Genomic DNA, 9,570 nt, shown 5'->3' on the forward strand with positions numbered 1-9,570 from the left:
ACACACACACATTCTCCATTCTTTCTCACATGGGGAAACAGAGAAGACAGGAAGTCCATGCTCAGCAGTAGTGTGTGCTCTCTGTGTGGACCGGTCCTGCCCTCCTGGCTTTCGTCTGTTAGTGGACCATGGGTCAGTTGCAAAGATAACAGTTTAAGTGAAGGCAACATCACTGCTAAGAGACCAGCATATGTGCAAAACATTAACCCGTAAAATGTTCGCTCATAAATTAAGTCATGTTTTACTTGGAGCACAACTGGATTATATAAAAGCTCTTCCAGAGAATAGTACTTTGTTGCTGTGGAAAAAAAAGCCTCTCTATATCTGCATCATGTCTCCTTTTTTTCCTATTTATGCACTTTCATTGTGCATAGAAGATGTGGGTTAAGAGTGTCCTGAGGATGCGTGTGTGTGTATGTGTGTGTGTGTGTGTGTGTGTGTGTGTGTGTGTGTGTGTGTGTGTGTGTGTGTACAGCATTATGAAAAACACACACTCATGAAACACTGCACAAAGAAAGAGAAGATTGTTTTACCCACGCTGAAGCTTTAGCTCATTTGCATAGGTATGCTCATTAGCATTAGGTTTTTGCGCTATAAAAGTGGAGCTCAATCCATCGTCTGCTTCCCAATAAGCATAATCCAGACAATGAACTGTGCTAATCTCATCTAATATGGAAATGAGCTTATCTAAACTCTGGCGAATATCATAGCTCCATTCCTCTAACACAAAAAAAGGCGGTTGACAGGAATGTTTGCTATAAAGTAGAGAGCCCGTGCGTCTACAGGACTAATGCAGACTAAACAGTGGTAGGAAAGCAAATTTATCCAAGTTAAATAACAAAGTCTCGACGAATAGTACAACAATTAATCATAAAGCCATATCATTAAATCCTTGTACTCGAGTCATCTTTGCTTTACATGTTTTTACTTCTTTTTTTTTTCAATCTGGACTTTCTTTCTGTTGTTCTCTCTGCCTCTCACGCCACATCTGGAGTGTCCTCTGACAGGCTCTTGAACTGTTGACAATAAGTTGATGGGCTAAAGCCCCCCAATAAACATGACTGGTGCCAGCCCAGCTCAGCTGCGAGTGGTTAACGCTGAGCTGAAAGCGGACCGGTGCAGGGGCCTGAGCACCATTAGGCACTCTGTTTATGTCTGCATGCATGTGGCCTGGCCTGAGATCTGCGCATTTCATCACATTCTTGGGTTGCCTCTACAGACCTTCAGTTGCAAAAAACATAAAAAGCGAGGGCCGCCCCGAAGTCCTTATTCGAGTGGCTGGCAGTTCGAAGGTTACTCAAAGCTGTAACATTATCACTGCATTAAACAACATTCATGTCCTGGAATATAGCTATATAACGTATGTGTTTTAGATGTTATTTTGTGGGGGGGTCCTCAATGCTCCTTACCAAGATAACATGACTCTGTTGTGGCTATTACACTCAGATTGTCCTGGCACTAGAGCAGGTTGGGAAAGTTCTGTGAAATTTTATGAAAAAAGAGAGCTGGAAGTGAAAATTGAGTGAAGCTCCAAAGAAGAGAGAGAGAGAGAGAGAGAGAGAGAGAGAGAGAGAGAGAGAGAGAGAGAGAGAGAGAGAGAGAGAGAGAGAGAGAGAATTCAGATTCAGCAACAGATCCAGTAAATACCCCATGTACATAAAAACAAAAGTATTTCTGCTTGTTTGTGCTGGTTGTTTTATTTGGAATTTTTTTGCATGAGCTCATTCATTCATTTATCGTTAGTAACTACTTTATCTTGGTCAGGGTCTTGGAGTATCTGGAGGCTATTCCGGAAGCATGCAAACACTCATTTGCACCTTTTGGCAATTTAGCTGATCCAGTGTTGGCACGTTGGAGGAAACCAAAGAAGCCGAAATAATCCTATGTGGACAGTAACCTGGACTCAGAGACAGTGGAGGTGTAAGTGCAAATTTGTAGATTAGGATTAAAATAGATAGGACAAAATTATAATTTTTTTTATGTCACAACCATATCAACATTAGTGTTACATGTTGTGCATCAGCATTTAACGTTGCCGTGACTCCCTAGTTTCTATCAGTGTTAAACCTTTACAGCAGACCAGTGGCCAAAAATGTTTTACAATTCTACATTTTGTTTGTTAAAATCTGTGGTCCTCTGTGGAAAGATGTCTAGAGAGCGTCTCTGTGGTTTTGACAATTTTAATGGTTTTAAAAAGATTAGGACATTTTTCACTTTTCCTTCAGTTTCTCTCTGTCCCCCATCATGGGAATGACCTCTGTCTCTAAAGTGTCCAGCCGGTCCTGTTTGAGACAGTCTGTGCCTGACAGGAGGTGCTTGGAGCAGGACTTGTAGGTGAAGCTGGGTTGTGGCTAAAGCTACCATGATGCTTCATCATCCTCTGTCACAGTGACTCTACAGCTCATGTCCCAATGACAAGCTTTATTTTGGAGCAATAAATGTTCTATAAGGGTGTGGGTATCCTAGTTAGCCTGAAATGTCTCTTGAACTTTAAGTCACTGATGTGATCAAGATGGGTACCGGGTCCTCTTATCGTTCAGGAAAATGTTAATGCTAGGAGATTAGAAAACAAGGAGATTACAGCTTGGACCATAACACTCCGTCCTCGTTCCTTACAAAAATCTGAAGCAAATCTTTGGCACTTCTAGACCACATTTTATAAATCACATAAACGCACATGGTCGACACGGTCATGTCAACAACCACGGCAGATGCTGAGGGGGGTGGGTTGAGTGGACAATAATGAAACATTAATGGAAATGATTGTTGCCTGGCCTTACAGAGACACATGGAGAGAGAGAGAGAGAGAGAGAGAGAGAGAGAGAGAGAGAGAGAGAGAGAGAGAGAGAGAGAGAGAGAGAGAGAGAGAGGTAGAATGGAAGAGGTATTCCATTCTACCTCTCTCTCTCTCGAGAAATGATTGTCTCTGGCCTTACAGAGACACATGGAGAGAGAGAGAGAGAGAGAGAGAGAGAGAGAGAGAGAGAGAGAGAGAGAGAGAGAGAGAGAGAGAGAGAGAGAGAGAGGTAGAATGGAAGAGGTATTCCCCATATAAAAAACCTCTTCACTGGTTTGGAAAATTAGCAGGGCTCTGTGGTCCACTGGAGCCTTTTATTTATTGATGTAAAGAAAGATAACGGCATCACCTTGTGCACTCGCTCCATTTGCATGAGCAGGGTGAGATTAGGAGTGAAAATCAAGCCAAATAAATAAACCGCTGTCTTCCTCTCTCCGAGCCACATTTTAACCGCAACCATCATAGCAAACACTTGTTCCAAAAAAGTCACTGCAAAGTTTATTTTTCAAACATTCACTCCCAGATCATCCACAGCATATACAGTTATTAATCTTGGTGATGAAAGGGAATTACGCAGCTTTGTTTATTGGCTGCTGATGTTCTAGTGAGAGCACTGATATACAAAGGATTTTCAGCTTTACCACCAATTAGGCAATTATTAACATCTGTAGCGCACAATGTCTCGCCGGACCGCTTCAAATACACGTGTGTTTGTGTAACTTCAGCGTATGCGATAATCTGAAAGAAACAGCTTTATCCTCATTATCTTCATGTGAAGTCAGTCTCAAATGCCTCAGTGAAATCAATATAGTCACATATAGTTGATTTATCACTGTCTATGAGTCATATGGCATGGGTTGAAATTTTCATATGTGCTTTTTTATTTTGGTATTATCATTGATTAAATCTTTCAACCCCTTTAGACCATCAGCAAATTTGTTGGGGTTAATATAGGACGTTTCTTCTATTTTTATCTATTTTTAACAGTGATATAGTTGTGTATTGACATTGACCCCGTATTTCTTTTTTTACAAACATCCAGATTGTTCCAGTTATCTCTCAAGATGGCACAGAATACACCCTGAGTACTACAGCAAGAACACTAAGTGCTATCAGCTCCTAAATGTTTAGAGAAAAAAATGCTGTGACGTGTGTATGTAGAATAGTGAGTAAGTTTGAAATATGGGACTAGAGGTCAGTTAACACTGCTGCACTAAATACTGTGATTTCGTCCTTTTGAAAGGAAAGGATGGTAAACATCCGAATGTGTAACACACAATGGCTTGCTGTGTAATGTTAGCTCTTTGCTAAGATAAAATCAGTCGACTGTTTAAAAAAAATAAGAATTCAGCCAGTCACACCCACTGAGTTTGCAGATTCTGCTAACTTGAGGGCAGAGATGTGCTCTGAAGTGGCCATGGGATGGGCAGAAGCAGTCACGAGTGTGTGTGTGTATGTGTGTGTGTGTGCGTGTGTGTGTGTGTGTGTGTGTATGTGTGTGTGTGTGTGTGTGTGTGTCTGCTGAAATTCTGGGACTAAGAGTGGGGTACAAGGCAGTGAGGCAGGGCAGTGTTCCTCCAGGAGGCCTCAACAGGGCAGAAAATTGGCATCTGCTAGTGATTCAGTGAGGCTGTGTCTGAGCACTGCAGCCGCCTCCACTGTGCCTCACACCAGATGTGGCCTGAGCGCCTCTTTGGATTCCGATTGAAATCATCATTATTTCAGCTTCACACAATCCTCAGAGCCACACACACATGTAACCTCCTACCCTGCTCTCCCAAGGCTGACCCACCTCAATCACATGGCAAACCAGGTCAAGCACAAAGTGTGTTTAATGACAGAGGCAGACCCACCGGGAACCAAACACACAGGAAACCCTGACAACTGAGACAGAAAAATTCAGGCCCTGCTCAATCTAGTGCCATTAAAACAACAGGGCTTGGAGTGGATACTTTCATTAGGCTAAGTTTCCATCGATCTGTTTCGAAAAACAGTTTGCAATTTGGTGTAAGATTTTAGATTTAAGATTTTAGCAGTCTTGACCAATCCTGCAAAACAGCACCTGCACCTTTCTGTGATTATTTTCTTAGCAACTTAATGTGTTTAGTTTCTAGAAGAAAAAAATGTGTGTGCAAACTTTTGGAATAAGCCAGGTAGATAGGAAACATGTAGCCAGTTAATGAGGTGGGAGGAGTTTCAGGCAGGACTTCGGTCCCAAAACAGTTATTTCAACACCATTCAAATTAAAATGGTTGCATGAAAACAATGCTATTCTCTGGATGTACTCAGAAATCTGATGGAGCCAGTCAGGCCATCACTTGAGTAGAGGAGTCTGGGAGAAACTGGGAAATGTAGGTCACTTGTGGTAAAATCTGTTCCTGCTCTCCACTACAACAATACACACCACACAATGAATCCATTCCTTCTGTGTATGCTGTATCTTTGTGTTCTTATATCATGCCTAGAATTATCCATCTTGAATTCCTTTTGTGATAGAATTTGCTACTCGCTTTTATCATTTTATTCTCAGATGAGCACTGGCAGCCAGAAAGGCCTGCTCCTGTCCTCCTCCTTCTCTTCATACTGCACAGCTCCCTGCTGCTTTTAGCCAGCGCACTTTCCCACCACTAGTGATAAAACACTGAAGAGGAAACAATGGATGACACCTCGTAAAACATCATGGCGTTATTGCCCGCTTTACGTGCCCCACACATTTTACACACACACACTTTCTCTCTGTCTTTCTCTGTCTCTCTTGCTCCGCAGCAGGCACAGCAGCAAGGCATGGATGGATACAGAAAACATAAGTAAAACTCAATCAATACATGAGGCCATAGTGATGGAGAATGAATTTGAAAGTGATTATATCTGTATACAGTGATCAATACACCTACGCTAGTGCAAGCTGGAGGGTGGTAAAAACTCCCCTCCATAAATTTTACACTCCCCATGAACTCGTGACTGCAGTTTACAACTAAATATTCTCAGCAGGCAGCAGCAACAGAACATCACGCTGAACATCAGGGGCTGGAACTTAATAAAATTTTTTTTTTTATATTTTGCCTTTTTATATTATTATTATTATTATTATTATTATTATTATTATTATTATTATTATTATTATTATTAATACATTTCTATGAACTGAAGTTTTTGATGTTTGGATTAAAAGCCATTCAGTTAAAGGACCCTCTAATACCTAACAGAACCCTGGAGGTTCCTGAGAACTGAGTTAAACTTGAAATTTCTATCCAAAATGCTAAGACGGTCACCTCAACCCTAATTCTATCATTTGACATCAGATCAACATGGCTGCTCCCGGCATGTTTAGTAGCACTTTTCCTATCACTGTATCACAGTATCATTTTCAGATGTCCAGAGTGTTGCTAGCAAAAGACTTGATGGTGTAATGTTTTCTTCCACCTCACTGTTTACCTTGAATTCATTCACCAATTCATTCATCATCCATTCTATGTTAACATGTATACACATGCCAACGTACATATAAGTATATCTGCTTATAACTTAATTTATAACTTATAATTTCTGAGTGATTTGTTTGGCATTAGAGACAAGAAGTTTGTTTCCTACCAAGGCAACAGACCTAATTGTGTTCTCCTAAACTCCTTTTCCTGGTTCTGCATCATCTGGATTTAAAATTATGGTGATTCATAGCAAATATGATTTTATTGTTGAACTATTCTGGATCTCCATAACCTCTCACTTTCATTTGAATTTTCAATATAGTGGATGAACGCCTCCTTTACTCTGTCTGACTAGGAAAGGTGTGTGTGTGTGTGTGTGTCTGCAGTGTGTGATATGGGCAAAGATGGTAGGCATATGACAGATCAGGGCATTCAGGCCAGTGACATTCCTCCTAGCGAGCAGATCCATCCTGAGTTTAGGGTGAAAAATGCCACGGCACGCTGCTGCTCAGCCGCAGATGAATGGAGCGATCTGTCTTGTCACTGGGGGTCAGCAGGAGAGGTTACATCCTGGTGTACCTGGTCTTTGGTGCTGACGCCTGCATGCCTTCACCTTCACTGGAAGACATGAAGAGAGAGAGAGAGAGAGAGAGAGAGAGAGAGAGAGAGAGAGAGAGAGAGAGAGAGAGAGAGAGAGAGAGAGAGAAAGAGAATACTGCTCCATCAAGCACTTCTTCAGTCCCTTTAGAGCCCATATCACATCCCCTCATCCTGAAGTCCTGCCGCCCTGAGCGCCAGGCTTGACACATCTATATGTTTTTCCCTCTGACCTTTCAGCGTCCTTTCTGCCAGCGCCTGTAAACCATAAGCTGATATATGAAGGCAATTTTTAGCCGTGCCACTTGTATCTGAGTGATTGCGTACACTTTACATTTCGGGGCCTGCCACTTGGCCACTTCCTCAAGATCTCTTTATTTGCTTTTGCCTAGACTGAATCTGAGAGATTGTAAGCAAGGAAGGGAAAAAAGAAAAAGAGAGGCCGGTGTGGCCCATTCCCAACTGCCCCCAGGGCAACAAGCCTGCAGTTCATCAGTCTAGTGAGCCAAGCCCCGGGGCCAGGCCTGACCAGTCGCAGCTGAGCTCACGCATACACTCCCACACAAACACACACACCAATACTCAACCACTCAGAGTCAAAGCACGGGTCTATTTAAACGCAAAAAGCGGATGAGTGTGACACAGTAACATAAACAAAGGTTGAACAAAGGGTTCCTGAAAAGGTTTATGAAGGGCACACATCACTACTTCTGCAGCTGAGTCTTTGGGATTTCTCTGTGAACTAAAACTTAAAAACAAACAAAAACTTGTCTCAGAATGCAAAGAGATTTTTTTTTTTATCAATAATAATTTGGAACATATGCAAAAATTGAATTCTGGCATTAAAGTGCTACAGAAGTTCAGTTGTAGATGAGAGATCCCTGTGAAGAGCCATCACTGTGTCCCATGAGATTCCAACACAGAGAGAGCTTGGTTAACCATCCGGCTTTCACCTTCAGCTCTTTTCAATTACACATGTTCACTGTCACTTCATAAAAGCCCGGGTCAGCTACACTTCCCTCTCTTCAGGAGCTGTACTGACATCCCAACAAAGCAGTCATTAAGCACTGTCTTGCACTAGACAATTTCACTTTATTTGCTCTAGGAAGAGCTATCATTATATAAAAGCTGGGGAAAAAATTAACAATGCTAAAATGTCCAGGCGCAAAAAAAAGTACTTACACAAATCAATTTCGGCTCCATCCTCTCTCTTTTTCTCGCCTCCTCTCAGGAATGTCTGTCCCTATTTCACGTTTAGCATGCTGACACTTTAATCTGTTGTAACAACTCGTAAATGGCACTTCCACTCACAACGATATAAATATGAAATGATGTGCTAAAGAGAAAATCCTTCATACTTTTACTAGGTTAAGCTTAATACAAATAAAACGTAAATCTTCTAACTAAAACAAAAGAACAAAATAGGAGAAGAACCTGCACATTTCTCTATCATTTGCATTTTGATTTGGACTTTTTTTTAGCAAGTTAACTGTTTTTCTCCCCTTTCTCTTTCTCTTTCTCTTTCTCTCTAGCTCTCTCTGTCTCTCTTTCTCTCTCTCTCTCTCTCTCTCTCTCTCTCTCTCTCTCTCTCTCTCTCTCTCTCTCTCTCTCTCACTCACATACACTTTCACTTGCTCTCACTAATATCTTTCAGGATCAAAGGCTTTCATTTGGTTTAACTCCTTGAAGCATTGTTTGCCTCCTAGGACTACAACAAAGTTCTTTTAGTGTGCCAGATTCAGAAGAATAAAGAATTAGTTATTCCTGGACTAATTTGACATCAAACAGAGGCGAGCCAGGGTGGGAGAAGATAAAAGTGATGATGGTGACCGGGAAAGATTAGCCATATGTTTCCACAGGCAGTGGAGCACCCAGGGCACTGTAATGCACACGCACACACACACACACACACACACACACACACACACACACACACACACATATATATATATATCTCACACACCCTCTCATCATATTCTGGCCTAGAAATCCCAACCCTCCAACACACAGTAAAACACAAGCCAAACCTAAAACAATGGGACAGAGCAAAAACATTATTATTGTTATTATTATTATTATTATTATTAGTAGTAGTAGTAGTAGTAGTAGTAGTAGTAGTAGTAGTAGCAGTAGTAGAAGTAGTAGTAGAAGTAGTATAGTAGTGTTAGAATACTATTACCACATAAACACTAAATGAGTGTCATAATGATCTACTCATCAAACGAAACCTGTTGTAAATGTCCCAGGCTGTCACAGTGTATAGAGATATCTTATAGGTGTGGGCAGTGTGTAGATCTCAGTGGATTAAATCTCTATCAGAGCTGTCTAAATGACCTCTTCATTCCATACACTTGCTGTGCTTATAGTCCTGTAAAATAATTAGAGCTCTAAATGAGAAATGACACAACTTAATCTGTAAGATATTTCCAGTTCTGATGCCAAGATTAAAAAAAGAATTGCAGCTACCAAAGCAACAGTTCTTGTCGTTGACATGTCTAATACTATTTCTAGCATAAATATGTTGCCATGTCCATTCAGATGGATTCTATATATGACCATATGTACAGAATGTGTGTGTGTGTGTGTGTGTGTGTGTGTGTGTGTTGTGTGTTTTGAGCCTGTGTGAACATGTTGTAAGAAGCGACACATAGTTATTTTTGAAAATGCAGTTTTTCAGTTTTTACTATTTTCACAAAGATGAGAAAAACATGCGATTTGGAATATGCAGACATGACATCTAAAGGTTTTGGA

General features: G+C 41.1%; 1 long non-coding RNA gene across 1 annotated transcript; it reads right to left on the minus strand.

Moving 5' to 3' along the window:
- Nucleotides 1-4,316: 4,316 nt before the first annotated feature.
- Nucleotides 4,317-8,260, minus strand: LOC310725101. Its single transcript, XR_014533249.1, has 2 exons — nucleotides 8,002-8,260; nucleotides 4,317-6,840 (listed from the first exon to the last, which is right to left on the minus strand). It is a non-coding gene; the product is annotated as an uncharacterized lncRNA (long non-coding RNA).
- Nucleotides 8,261-9,570: the final 1,310 nt, after the last annotated feature.

The sequence above is a fragment of the Silurus aristotelis genome (genome assembly GCF_946808225.1).
Source record: "Silurus aristotelis genome assembly, chromosome: 4".
In the NCBI taxonomy this organism is placed as follows: domain Eukaryota; kingdom Metazoa; phylum Chordata; class Actinopteri; order Siluriformes; family Siluridae; genus Silurus; species Silurus aristotelis.